Genomic DNA, 13,853 nt, shown 5'->3' on the forward strand with positions numbered 1-13,853 from the left:
CTTTTTCTGGCTCTCACATACCAGGCCGTGTCCACCTGTCCTAATCACCCAGCGGCCGGTACCAGGCAGCTAGGGTCAGCCCCAGACCCTCTGAGATTATTTAAACTAACCAAGCCTCCTGACCTGTGGTGGCACAATGGATAGAGGGTCACCTTGGGACGCTGAGGGTGCTGGTTTGAAACCCTGAGCTTGACTGGTCAAGGCACATGCAAGAAGCAACTACTATTGCTTCTTGCTTCCTCCTCCTCCCCTCTTTCTCTCTCTCTGTCTCTCCTCCCACCGCTCGCCTCTCTCTAAAATCAATAAATAAAATTAAAAGTAAATAAGCAAACCAATCCTAAACCTGCCCACCCTGCCTCCCCGCTCCTTTGCAGGGAAACCTCAGTAAAGTTTCTGGTCCATGTTGCCCACCATCCCCACCATCCCCACCACCCTCCAGCCTCCTGACCAACCCAGTTCCGCCCTAGGTGGCTTCCTCTTGGGTTCTGTGAGTATAAAACCATCTTTTCCATGATAGTCATCTCCTGATCTGTTGGCCCCACTATTCCTGAATTACAAGAAAACCTGCATTTTCAAACCAGAGCCACCTGTCCCTTCATTACAGATCAGATGGAGTTGTACTCAGCCCAGTTCCAGGGGTGGGCATGTGACCAGACCTGGCCAATCAGATTGTCCCATCCCTGCTTGCCACAGTGAACCGTCCAATGACTCCACTTTCAAATAATAAAGGCTTTAGCGTATTTGCTGGGACAAATTAACATCTAGAGTCCTTGTCACTGAAAGTGACAGTAAATTGAAGTCCAAAGGAATTAAAGACTGAGCTCAGATCCACTTACCCTTATGAGTTGTAAAATCAAAGCAATGGGGTGTCCATTTTATTACGGGAGCATACATAATCTCATTACCAAACCCCTGATGAGCCATATTGGATAACAAAGCTGGCTATAATTGGAGGTGGGAAAAGAAACAGGAAATGAACTCTCAGTGAAGCGTACCTAGGAGGCTTTCTGCTGACTTAAAGAATGTGTTTTTCCCAGCCCATTGTTGAGCCAGTTAGTTGGTCTAGAAAGATCCACAAGGAGCACTGGCTGATTTGGGGGTCCAAGAAGACAGGCCCAGGCCCTGGCCAGTTGGCTCAATGGTAGAGCATCAGCCTGGTGTGCAAGAGTCCCGGGTTCGATTCCCAGCCAGGGCATACAGGAGAAGCACCCATCTGCTTCTCCACCCCTCCCCCTCTCCTTCCTCTCTGTCTCTCTCTTCCCCTCCCGCAGCCAAGGCTCCATTGGAGCAAAGTTGGCCCGGGCGCTGAGGATGGCTCTGTGGCCTCTGCCTCAGGCACTAGAATGGCTCTGGTTGCAACAGAAGCAACGCCTCAGATGGGCGGAGCATCACCCCCTGGTGGGCATGCCGGGTAGATCCCGGTCCTGCGCATGCGGGAGTCTGACTGCCTCCCCGTTTCCAACTTCAGAAAAATACAAAAAAAAGACAGGCCCAGGACTGGCCTGACAGACTGCTGTTCCCCCAGGGGGACAGCCCACCCGGTTGTCCACAGGCTTAACAGTTCTGTTTTAGGGTCAAGGGGACCAAAGGTGGGAGGATGTGGGAGGAGCCCACCTATTTCCCCCTCTCCCTGCTTCCTTGGTTCAGTGCTTCTCAACTTTGGCCGCAGGTGGGAGCCACCTGGGATCCCAGGGTTGTCAGATTTAGCAACTAAAAATACAAGACTCCCACTAACTTTGCATTTTAGATAAATATCATTTGCAATATAAGCACGTCCCATGCAATTGTTGGTACATACTCGGACTAAAAAAAAAAAAATGTACTTGTTTTTTCTGAAATACGAAGTTAACTGGGCATCCTGTAGTTTATCTGGACAACCTGGGAGAGAGAAAGGAGCTTTAAAAAAAACAAAAACATCCCGGCCAGGGCACATAGGAGAAGCGCCCATTTGCTTCTCCACCCCTACGCCGCGCTTTCCTCTCTGTCTCTCTCTTCCCCTCCCGCAGCCAAGGCTCCATTGGAGCAAAGATGGCCCGGGCGCTGGGCATGGCTCTGTGGCCTCTGCCTCAGGCGCTAGAGTGGCTCTGGTCGCAATATGGCGACGCCCAGGATGGGCAGAGCATCGCCCCCTGGGGGGCAGAGCACCGCCCCTGGTGGGCGTGCCGGGTGGATCCCGGTCGGGCGCATGCGGGAGTCTGTCTGACTGTCTCTCCCTGTTTCCAGCTTCAGAAAAATGAAAAAAAAAAACAAAAAACACACACACACACACACACACACACACACAAAATATCTGGCCCCTTAAATTCTGGCTTCCTCTGGGCTGGCACGCTGCTCAGGGAATAGAGCTTTTCACAGTCCCAGGTGACTCACTCTGCAGCCACAGCGGAGATCACTGTGTCGAGCACCAATCCTGGCTTCCCCGACCCCCCTCACCTCTCACACCTCTCCAGAGATGATGTCTGACTTATCCAGATGGTGAGGCGGGGAGAGGGAACTGGGATATAAACCCTGGCCCTTTCCTGTCTCCTCTCTTTGAGATGGGGAGCCGGAGGAGTGGTGTACGCAGATGAGCAGCAGGAGGGGACAGCGCATTAGCAAGGTGGACATCTATCCCTAAGCACAGTCCCCAAGTAGCCTTCTTAGTTGTAAAGGTAGAATTTTCACCTTCTGTCTCCCCGTATCTCTCTCTCACTTAGTTTCGAACTTCCACAGAGAACAAAAGGATGTTAAGAATTGATCCCTGGCCTGGCCTGCAGGGGTGTGGTGGATAGAGCATTGACCTGGAATGCTGAAATCACCAATTTGAAACCCTGGCCTTGCCCAGTCAAGGCACATGTGACAAGCAAGCAATGTACAGCTAGAGCTAGCTGTTCTCATTCTACTTCTCATTCCCTGCTCTCCCCTCTCTAAAATCAATCAATAAAAAATGTTTTTAAAAAAACTGACCCCCTAAGACCCCAATACCTGTCACCTTCTCTCCTCCTAATTCATGTTCTTTCTTCACGTCTTAGCTCAAAGGCCCTTTTCTCCAAGAAGCCTTCCCCAGACCAAGGCCGGTCCCCTGGCTGTATGTTTTGTTGGTTTTTTTGTTGTTGTTGTTTTGTTTTGTTTTTTGTTTGGTTTTTTATTTTTATTTTTTTATTATTATTTTTTTTTTTCATTTTTCTGAAGCTGGAAACAGGGAGAGACAGTCAGACAGACTCCCGCATGCGCCCGACCGGGATCCACCCGGCACGCCCACCAGGGGCGATGCTCTGCCTACCAGGGAGCGATGCTCTGCCCATCCTAGGCGTCGCCATGTTGCGACCAGAGCCACTCTAGCGCCTGAGGCAGAGGCCACAGAGCCATCCCCAGCGCCCGGGCCATCTTTGCTCCAATGGAGCCTTGGCTGCGGGAGGGGAAGAGAGAGACGGAGAGGAAAGTGCGGCGGAGGGGTGGAGAAGCAAATGGGCGCTTCTCCTGTGTGCCCTGGCCGGGAATCGAACCTGGGTCCTCCGCACGCTAGGCCGATTGTTTGGGGTTTTTTTGTATTTTTCTGAAGCTGGAAACGGGAGAGACAGTCAGACAGACTCCCGCATGCACCCGACCGGGATCCACCCGGCACGCCCACCAGGGGCAACGCTCTGCCCACCAGGGGACGATGCTCTGCCCCTCCGGGGCATCGCTCTGTTGCGACCAGAGCCACTCTAGTGCCTGGGGCAGAGGCCAAGGAGCCATCCCCAGCGCCCGGGCCATCTTTGCTCCAATGGAGCCTTGCTGCGGGAGGGGAAGAGAGAGACAGAGAGGAAGGAGATGGGGAGGGTGGAGAAGCAGATGGGCGCTTCTCCTGTGTGCCCTGGCCGGGAATCGAACCTGGGACCTCTGCACGCCAGGCCGACGCTCTACCACTGAGCCTGCCAGCCAGGGCCATGTATGTTTTCATAAAACCCTCTGATTATTTTTTCTTTCTGGCTCATATCAAAATTGTCATTGACTGAAGCAGGATCTCGCAACCTTGACACAGATAAATCTTTATGGTGAGTCTGTCCTGTGCATTGTAAGATGTGTAGCTCTACCTACTAGATGCCTGTAACCCATTCCCTGCCCATCCTGAGCTGTGACAACCATAATGTCTCCAGACATCACCAAATAACCCGTACACTGTCATTGGTTCAGGGTCAGTCCAGTCACACAGAGCACCACACAGTTTAATGCTCAGCTGTCTCCATCATCAAATTCTTTTTTTTTAAATTAATTTATTTGTTACAGAGAGAGGGATAGATAGGGACAGACAGACAGGAACGGAGAGAGATGAGAAGCATCAATCATCAGTTTTTCATTGGGACTCCTTAGTTGTTCATTGATTGCTTTCCCATATGTGCCTTGACAAGGGACCTTCAGCAGACCGAGTAACCCCTTGCTGGAGCCAGCGACCTTGGGTCCAAGCTGGTGAGCTTTTTTTTTTTTTCCCCCTCAAGCCAGATGAGCCCGCGCTCAAGCTGGCAACCTCGGGTCTTGAACCTGAGTCCTTCCGCATCCCAGTCCAATGCTCTATCCACTGCGCCACCGCCTGGTCAGGCTCCATCATCAAATTCTTAACGGTGTTTGAACAAGGGGCAGTGCAAATTACGTAGCTGATTCCAGTTAGGTATGTCGTTTTTTCCTTTCTAATGCTTCTTTTCCACGATGACCTGGGCTTGGGGAGCAAAGAGTGCCTGCCTTCACACTGCTGCGACCCCAGGGATGACAGAGAAAGTGCTCAGAAAATATGTGAAGACAACGAGGAGCAAGAGTTAAGCTGAATGAGCCCCTGGCGGAGAACAGAAGGGAAGCATAATGTTGGCCGACCCGTATAAGTCGCTCTATTCAACAGCCTTCCTACCCGCAGCTGCTGGAACATTCTTCCCAAGTCCTCCTGCGTGTGGAGGGGCAAGTGTACCCTGTGTGGTCTGTGTGTCTTTCACGTGGCCCTCCATATGCGGTGTCAGCTGGACTGAGCTGTAATCCCCAGATGTGAGAAGTTGAGGCCTGGAGGAGAGTCATAACGCTGAATTTCTGAGCTGTGCCCATTCAAGGGTGGCCTTCGCTTTGTATTAATTCTGGCCAATTTAGCTGGTGCTCCTATCCAAAAATCCAAGTCGACGAGGCTGCAATTCTTATAGCTAGATGAGCTGAGGACAGCAGGCCCTGGGCTAGCAAGTATAATGAGCCCTAGAAAAAAGGTTGTTTAGGCCCTGGCCGGTTGGCTCAGCGGTAGAGCGACGGCCTGGCGTGCGGGGGACCAGGGTTCGATTCTCGGCCAGGGCACACAGGAGAAGCGCCCATTTGCTTCTCCACCCCCACCCCCTCCTTCCTCTCTGTCTCTCTCTTCCCCTCCCGCAGCCAAAGCTCCATTGGAGCAAAGATGGCCCGGGCGCTGGGGATGGCTCCTTGGCCTCTGCCCCAGGCGCTGGAGTGGCTCTGGTCGCGGCAGAGCGACGCCCCGGAGGGGCAGAGCATCGCCCCTGGTGGGCGTGCCTGGTGGGTTCCGGTCGGGCGCATGCGGGAGTCTGTCTCTCCCCGTTTTCAGCTTCAGAAAAAAAAAAAAAAAAGAAAAAAAATTTGATGCTTCTCATCTCTTTCCCTTTCTGTCTGTCTGTCCCTATCTGTCCCTCTCTCTGGCTCTCTGTCAAAAAAAAGAAAAAGAAAAAAGGTTTTTTATGATAAATCTATTTAAAATGGAGGACCCACGTTTCAGAATAAGTAGTGGAGAGGGAAAAAGTTTGATTAGGACTTTTTTAGAAAAAAAAAGTAAAATGTATAGACTGGCCCTGGCCGGTTGGCTCAGCGGCAGAGCTTTGGCCTGGCGTGCAGGAGTCCCGGGTTCGATTCCCGGCCAGGGCACACAGGAGAAGCGCCCATCTGCTTCTCCACCCCTCCCCCTCTCCTTCCTCTCTGTCTCTCTCTTCCCCTCCCGCAGCCAGGGCTCCATTGGAGCAAAGTTGTCTCAGGCGCTGGGGATGGCTCTGTGGCCTCTACCTCAGGCGCTAGAATGGCTCTGGATGCAACAGAACGACGCCCCAGAGGGGCAGAGCATCGCCCCCTGGTGGGCATGCCGGGTGGATCCTGGTGGGGCGCATGCGGGAATCTGTCTGACTGCCTTCCCATTTCCAGCTTCGGAAAAATGAAAAAAAAAAAATGTATAGACTAAGTCTTTTTATGTTCATAGCAACTTTTTCATAATCGCCCCAAACTGTAAATAACCCGGATCAATAACTGAAATAGAATACAGTACTCCCCCCACGTGGATAGCATTCAGCAATGAAAAAGAGCAAACTGCGGACACGCCCAACAGCGCGGATGGACCTTGTACCAGTTTCCTAGGACCGCCGTCACAAATGACATGAATTTAGTGGCTTAAAATGCCGAAGTTTATTCTCCTAGTTCTGGAGGCCAGAAATCTGACACCAGTTATCAACAGGGCTGGTTCCTTCTGGAGGCTGAGGGTGCATCTGTTCCAGGCTCCTCTAGACCTCGTGGGATTTATTCTGAGTGAAAAAGAGCCAGTTGCTAAAGGTTATATACTGTACAATTTTATTTATATGAGTCTTGAAATAATGGTTGCCTAGGGGTACAGGGGGAGGGTGGCTACAAAAGGGTAGCTTGAGATGCGCATGTGTACACACTCGCATGTGCGCATGCGCACACACAAATGCATGTTTGATGAAATCTATATAAATTCTGTCGATTGTATTGATGTCATTTCCCTAGGTTTTTTTTCTCCACTCTCATTTCTAATTTTATTTGAGTCCTCTCTCTTTTTTCTTTTTTTTTAAATTTTTTTTTTATTTATTCATTTTAGAGAGGAGAGGGAGAGACAGAGAGAGACAGAGAGAGAGGAGAGAGAGAGAGAGAGAGAGAGAGAGAGAGAGAGAGAGAGAGAGAGAAGGGGGAGGAGCTGGAAGCATCAACTCCCATATGTGCCTTGACCAGGCAAGCCCAGGGTTTCGAACCAGAGACCTCAGCATTTCCAGGTCGACGCTTTATCCACTGCGCCACCACAGGTCAGGCCATTTCCCTAGTTTTGATATTTTAGCATAGTTATGCAAAATGGACACTGGGAAAGGATACATAGACTCCCCGTACATTGTTTGTGTTTTGTTTTGTTGTTGTTTTTTTGCAACTCCCTTATTCCAAATAAGTTTTTATTAAAAATTTTTTTATTTAATAAAAGTGAGATTATTACAAACTACTATGGCTTCATTCTTACAATGAAGGCTAGATCAAGGCAACTTTTTTTTTCTGGTAATCTTTCAACGAAAACCATTCCATGTCACTTTTGTAACACAAACAGAAGGAGGGTCATTTCTGGACATTTGATTTCTGGAATATAATTTCTGGAAATTGCATAAAGGTTCATGGACTTTTCTAAAGTCCTCTCCCTGGTTTTCACATCATTCTCCTAAAGAAGGGCCCCTGGTAGCATCATCCAGGGGGATTTTTTCTTCATTGTTGCCTTGTAATTCTCCAGTGTCTTGTGCATTGGCGTGGTGAAATCCACATCTTTTGTGAAGTCTGCAGCAGATTTAATTTACTAGATGATAGTCGTTGGCCAGTTTCCTGCTGTCAGACGTCCCCAGCATCCAGCCAAGCACATATGCCAGCATGAAGCAGCAGCGATGGGCTCAAGGGGCATTTCTGCCCAGCCATTTCATTACTGGAGAACTTAGTGTTAGGACGACTTCTGCCTCCCTATGCAACCTTGTGGCTGGGGGCCCAGACTTGGGGGGAGGAGCCCCAGCAGAAGACTTTTCCTTGTTTTTTTCTAAGGGCCCCAGGAATAAAATTCCAGAGGAGAAGTTCTAGTACCCAGCAAGCAGAAGAAACTGGAGTCTTTATGTGGTGCACAAAATGAATTGCAGTCCATTCAGATAAAAAAAACCTCTATGGGCCCTGGCCAGTTGGCTCAGCGGTAGAGCGTCGGCCTAGCGTGCGGAGGACCCGGGTTCGATTCCCGGCCAGGGCACACAGGAGAAGCGCCCATTTGCTTCTCCACCCCTCCGCCGCGCTTTCCTCTCTCTCTCTTCCCCTCCCGCAGCCAAGGCTCCATTGGAGCAAAGATGGCCCGGGCGCTGGGGATGGCTCTGTGTCCTCTGCCTCAGGCGCTAGAGTGGCTCTGGTCGCAACATGGCGACGCCCAGGATGGGCAGAGCATCGCCCCCTGGTGGGCAGAGCGTCGCCCCATGGTGGGCAGAGCGTCACCCCTGGTGGGCAGGCCGGGTGGATCCCGGTCGGGCGCATGCGGGAGTCTGTCTGACTGTCTCTCCCTGTTTCCAGCTTCAGAAAAATGAAAAAAAAACAAAAAACAAAAAAAACCTCTATGTACTAATATTCTCTATTTAAAAAAAAATCAAAACACAAACCAAAAGTGAAATCCCAAGCTCCCACACCAATCTTTATATGTTTAAACTGCCAGGGGCATTTGTTTACATGATGTCTGGGGACCTGCTGAGTGCGAGGTCCTAGGAGGGGGAGACCCTGGGACAAGACTCTGAGTGGAAGTTGCAGATTTAGGAGGAGATCCCGGGAAGCTCCGGTAAGGGAATGTAGGGGTGAGACAGGGGAAGGAAAGGAACAAGGTTTCAGTGGGCGGGTCGTGACTGTGGGCAGCAGGAGCTCAATCCTGCTGGGGACCTCTGGGACACTGAAGAAAACACCTCAGCTTCGTCTTACTCCCAGTACCACCAACTCTCATCAGCCATTGGCTTGGAGCTCTGTACCTGCCCAGCTCTGCACACGAGCACAGCTTGAGAATCATGGTTTTCAATTACCCTGAGAATCAGATCCAGATTCCTTGCCATGGCCCACTGTGCCTCATGGGATCTGGTCCTTGCCTTCTTCCCCCACCCCCATTTCACTCTGCTACAACCTTGCTTGACTCTTCCAACTCGGGATGCTCTTTCCAGCCTCAGGGCCTTTGCACTTGCTGTATTCACTCCCTGGAATACTCTTTCCTCAACTCATCTCATGACTCCTGCCATCTCCTAATTCAGATCTCTTATCAGAGGTCTTCTCTGGCCACCACCCCAGCGATATTCCTTTTCATAGAATCACAATTTGTGATTGATTGCATATTAAATGATTTGTCATCTCTCTCCCCCACTAGAATGTGAGTTAGGGTGGACTGGACCCAAGTCTGTCTTGTTCACAGCTGTGTGCCGCCTGGCACTACCTGCCCATTCCTAATACCCATTAAGTAGTTCTTGAATGAGTCAGCTGTGTTCCTCTGACATGACCTAAGTGACCTCCCTATTTTTTTTTTTTAATCTAATTTAATTTTTTTACAGAGACAGAGAGAGAGAGTCAGAGAGAGGGATAGACAGGGACAGACAGACAGGAATGGAGAGAGATGAGAAGCATCAATCATTAGTACAGACAGGAACGGAGAGAGATGAGAAGCATCAATCATTAGTTTTTCATTGCGCGTTGCAGCACTTTAGTTGTTCATTGATTGCTTCTCATATGTGCCTTGACCGTGGGCCTTCTGCAGACTGAGTAACCCCTTACTCGAGCCAGTGACCCTGGGTTCAAGCTGGTGAACTTTTGCTCAAAACAGATGAGCCCGCGCTCAAGCTGGCAAGCTCGGGGTCTCAAACCTGGGTCCTCTGCATCCCAGTCCGACGTTCTATCCACTGCACCACCGCCTGGTCAGGCAAGTAGCCTCCCTCTTGATGTTCTCTATTTATAAGCACTCAGGTTCTAGTTCTAATACAGTGGACAGGAACACACTGGAAATTGTACTTTTGTGCTGGGTCAGTGTTACAGGACTACAGACACGGGCAGATAGGGAAAAATATATAGCAGCTGCTGAGTAATTAAATAGTCCTAAGAGCCTTTCTATAAAACTCTTTTAATTAGATGCTCCAAAGAGTCTTTCTACACCACTCTTTAGAACAAGGAACAAAAATAAAGGCAACCCTCAGGGATTGAGGGATAGGGTTGGGGTGGGCTGCTTGCCTTTTCTTTCATAGAAAACAATGAAGGGAAATGTGACAAAGTAAAAAGAGAATAGGGCACCATCCATTGAGTAGTTCTTATCTATTATTAGCAAGCTAATTTGTGATCCAATGGATTGATTTTTAAAGGTGGCAAAATTCAACAGACATTTTTCTTTACTGTTTTCTCTTTTTCTTTGAATTTCAGGTGCATGTAATTGGATTAACCATAACAGTATATGACATATTCTCATTATTGGTCATACACGATCTGCTCTGCTTATTTAGTGAGTTATTTTTAATAATGTAACATTCACCACAAATTCACTACCAAACAAACTCAGCGCCATCAGATGGGGACGTCAATAAAGTGCATGTTACCACAAGGTTCCCCATTCTCATCCCCCCCTCCTCTCATCCAAGGTCATTGTATCCTGAGTCTTCAACTTCCCTTTTATATCATGTTATTACATGTGAAAGTTTCTAATACCAAAACTTTAAAATTGCCTGGGACTTGGAAAATTGGTAAATGCTAAAGTCCTTTGCCTTTCAGAAATTCAACCAAGGAAAACCAGTACGCATGATATACATGTTTTCAAATCAGGAAACTCAAGTATCATAAGTATGTACACAGATATTCTTAAATAAAACAGTATAAGCAGCCCATTCATTGGGAATAAAGCATGTGTGTCAGAAATATCTGCACTTAGCTAATGATCTAGGTGTTCCAATTGCCCTGCCTCCTACCATCTACTCTGAAAAAAAGACCAAAGGCCACACTGGAGTAAGTCTGACCCCATCCGGAGACCATCAACAATGGACCAACAGGATACAAGCCTCATTATAGTGGCAATTCATTGCGCTCACAATGTCTCACCATGCATGGCTCCAGAGAAAAAGGCTTTTCTGATAACCATCCGGGCACATGAAATACTTGGGAACAGCTGGAAAATTCACTCAGTCTACAATAGAATTTTTTCTAAAATGCTATGCAAGGATAAGAGAGCCCGATCTCATTAGCAACAGAAGGCTTCCACTTTGAGAATAAGGCTCCCTTCCAACTAGGTTATTTCAGAGAAATCTATTGTTGGTAAGAACATATAAGAGGAGCCTATGAACAAGAGATAGTTCCCTTTCAGAGTTGTTGAAGGATTAAATAAAATAGTGTAGGTGGGAAAGGCTCTGTAAATTACATGTATAAAGTTGTAAAGTGAACTCGGAACACCTGGCAGGCGAGCCCTACATCCCAATTATGTTGTATCCCCAGAACATGGCCGATGCCTGAAGAATGAATTACTTCAAAACTCCTTTTGTTTCCTGACTGTGGTGGCACAGTGCATAAAGCATCAATTTACCTGGAATACTGAGGTCACTAGTTCGAAACCCTGGATTTGTCCAGTCAAGGAACATATGAGAAGCAACTACTTCAAGTTGATGCTTCCCTCTTCTCCCCCATTCTCTCGGTCTCCCAAATAAATAAAAATATATATATATTAAAAAAACCAAAACTCTTTTTGTTAAAAGTTTGAAAAGACTATGCTAAACTGTTGGGAAACAGCCTTTCTTAGGCATACTGTACACATTAACATTTCCCCTTGGGCAGAAACTCGAGGCTTAAAGCCCTTTTTCTGACCTCCCTCCTTATTTTATTCTCTTGTGACAGAGAGAGACTGAGAGAGGGACAGATAGGGACAGACAGGAAGAGAGAGAGATGAGAAGCACCAATTCTTCATTGCGGCACCTTAGTTGTTTATTGATTGTAAGTGACCAATCGTCCTCCTTCAGGGAGGACAGTCTTTCTTTTGTAAGTTCCATCCTCCCTCGAAAAGTGCCCACCTACATGTCCTCCTTTTTGATACTGGAAAACTAATCTGTAAATGTCTATGTTCGATTGATGCAGAGTCAATCCATTGCGTGTGATGTGACATATTTGTATCTAAATCAGTAATTTTTTCTTATAATTACTATTAAAAATTAGTAGGCATGTAAGCATAATTACAATATAAAATATTACAAATGTTTTTATTATGCATGTATCATTATAGTATATTATTGTTGCAATGAATAAAATGTTTCTTTTACGATATTGTTTTTCTTTGATTTTTGTCCTCTTTTTCATTGTAAAAAAATTGGTCACCTTATTGAATGCTTTTTCATATGTGCCTTAATGGGGGGGGGGGGGCTACAGCACACCGAGTGACCCCTTGCTCAAGCCAGTGACCTTGGGCTCAACCTGGTGAACCCTGCTCAAACCAGATGAGCCCACGCTCAAACTAGCGACCTCGGGTGTGGGTCAAATAAGTTTGCAAATATGATGTATGTTTGCTCGCTTATACTTTGCATTGGGTGTAGATGACAGGCTGTAAGCATGCAGGGTCCTTATAGCCTAAGGCTTAGTTTTAAGACTAAGCCTTAGTTGTTTTTTTTTTGGTTTTTTTTACACCGAATGCATAAATTCCTTTATTGAAAATATTGGGCTAGCACTGCAATACATATATTCAATATCCATAAGTGAAGGGCCACACATTTTTGACTGGACAATACTGTTTTAAATAGAGAACAGAGCATCTGGATATGCTCTCACAAGTATGTATAACATCATGGTCTAAACTAGGTAAGTGTGATCTATATGCAAAATGACCATTTTGTTTGTTAATAGCATATGTTTGCAATTGGCATAAATAGTAAATGTGATCATCAGGAGACATTCCTGATATCTCACACCAACACATTATTTAATGAGCAGATTAAGGTTAAATTGTCAGTATGCTGTTCATCCAGAATTCTCACTATAAGAACTCAGGGGAGACAAAGCACATCCAGGCTACAGACTTCAAAGTTTACAGCATTCATTTGCACTTGCATGGAATGTAAGTGGAGTTAAATGACTGTTGATCTGACAAAAGGCCACTTGGCAATTTGTTTGTTCTTTTATAAATAGTCTAAAATAAGAGAAAAATCTACAGGGGGACTAAGCCTTAGTTTTAAGACTAAGCCTTTCCCACCCTTTTAATATCAAGATCTTCTCAACACTAAGCTTTTCCCCACACCCTTGACTGATGTGGGGTGGTGCACTCTTATGAGGAATCCCATTTATGCCTAAGATAAGTGGCTTTGTATCAGAGATGTCTTTATTTGAATACTGGCTTAAAGGCTTTAATTTCTACACTATAAAACAGGGGTCAGGAACCTTTTTGGCTGAGAGTCATGAACGCCACATATTTTAAAATGTAATTCCGTGAGAGCCATACAACGACCCGTGTATGTTATGCATTATCCAATAAAAATTTGGTGTTGTCCCGGAGGACAGCGGTGATTGGCTCCAGCCACCCACAACCATGAACAGGAGCGGTAGGAAATGAATGGATTGTAATACATGAGAATGTTTTATATTTTTAATGTTATTAATTTTTTTTATTAAAGATTTGTCTGCGAGCCAGATGCAGCCACCAAAAGAGCCACGTCTGGCTCGCGAACCATAGGTTCCCGATCCCTGCTATAAAATAAGGGAGACCAGGGGTGCCTCTCCCTCCCCCACCTCTCTGTTCCTGAAATTAGCATTGCAGAGAAGCAGCCAAGATGGCGGAGTGCTGAAGAAACCAGTTTGTACAGAGTTTGTGCAGAGAGAAGGAGATGGGGAACAGAGGTGAATAAGGGAACAGAGGTGAATAAGGCTGATGAGGTAGAAACCTTTGATTCTAGGAAACTCGAATAAGTCAGTGGCTTTGGGAGCCTGAATGGAAAGGGAAGTGTTTTCCCACTGTATTTCTCTCCAGGTGCGGGCTAGGATTAAAGGTAACGTCCCACCAGTTCTTGGCTCTGTTGTTTCATTACCGTCTGTCCAAATCAAATGCAAACCTGCACAGGCCAGGTGGCTGTGATGGTGGCAGTGGCTACTGG

Source organism: Saccopteryx leptura, chromosome 5, assembly GCF_036850995.1.
Source record: "Saccopteryx leptura isolate mSacLep1 chromosome 5, mSacLep1_pri_phased_curated, whole genome shotgun sequence".
In the NCBI taxonomy this organism is placed as follows: Eukaryota; Metazoa; Chordata; class Mammalia; order Chiroptera; family Emballonuridae; genus Saccopteryx; species Saccopteryx leptura.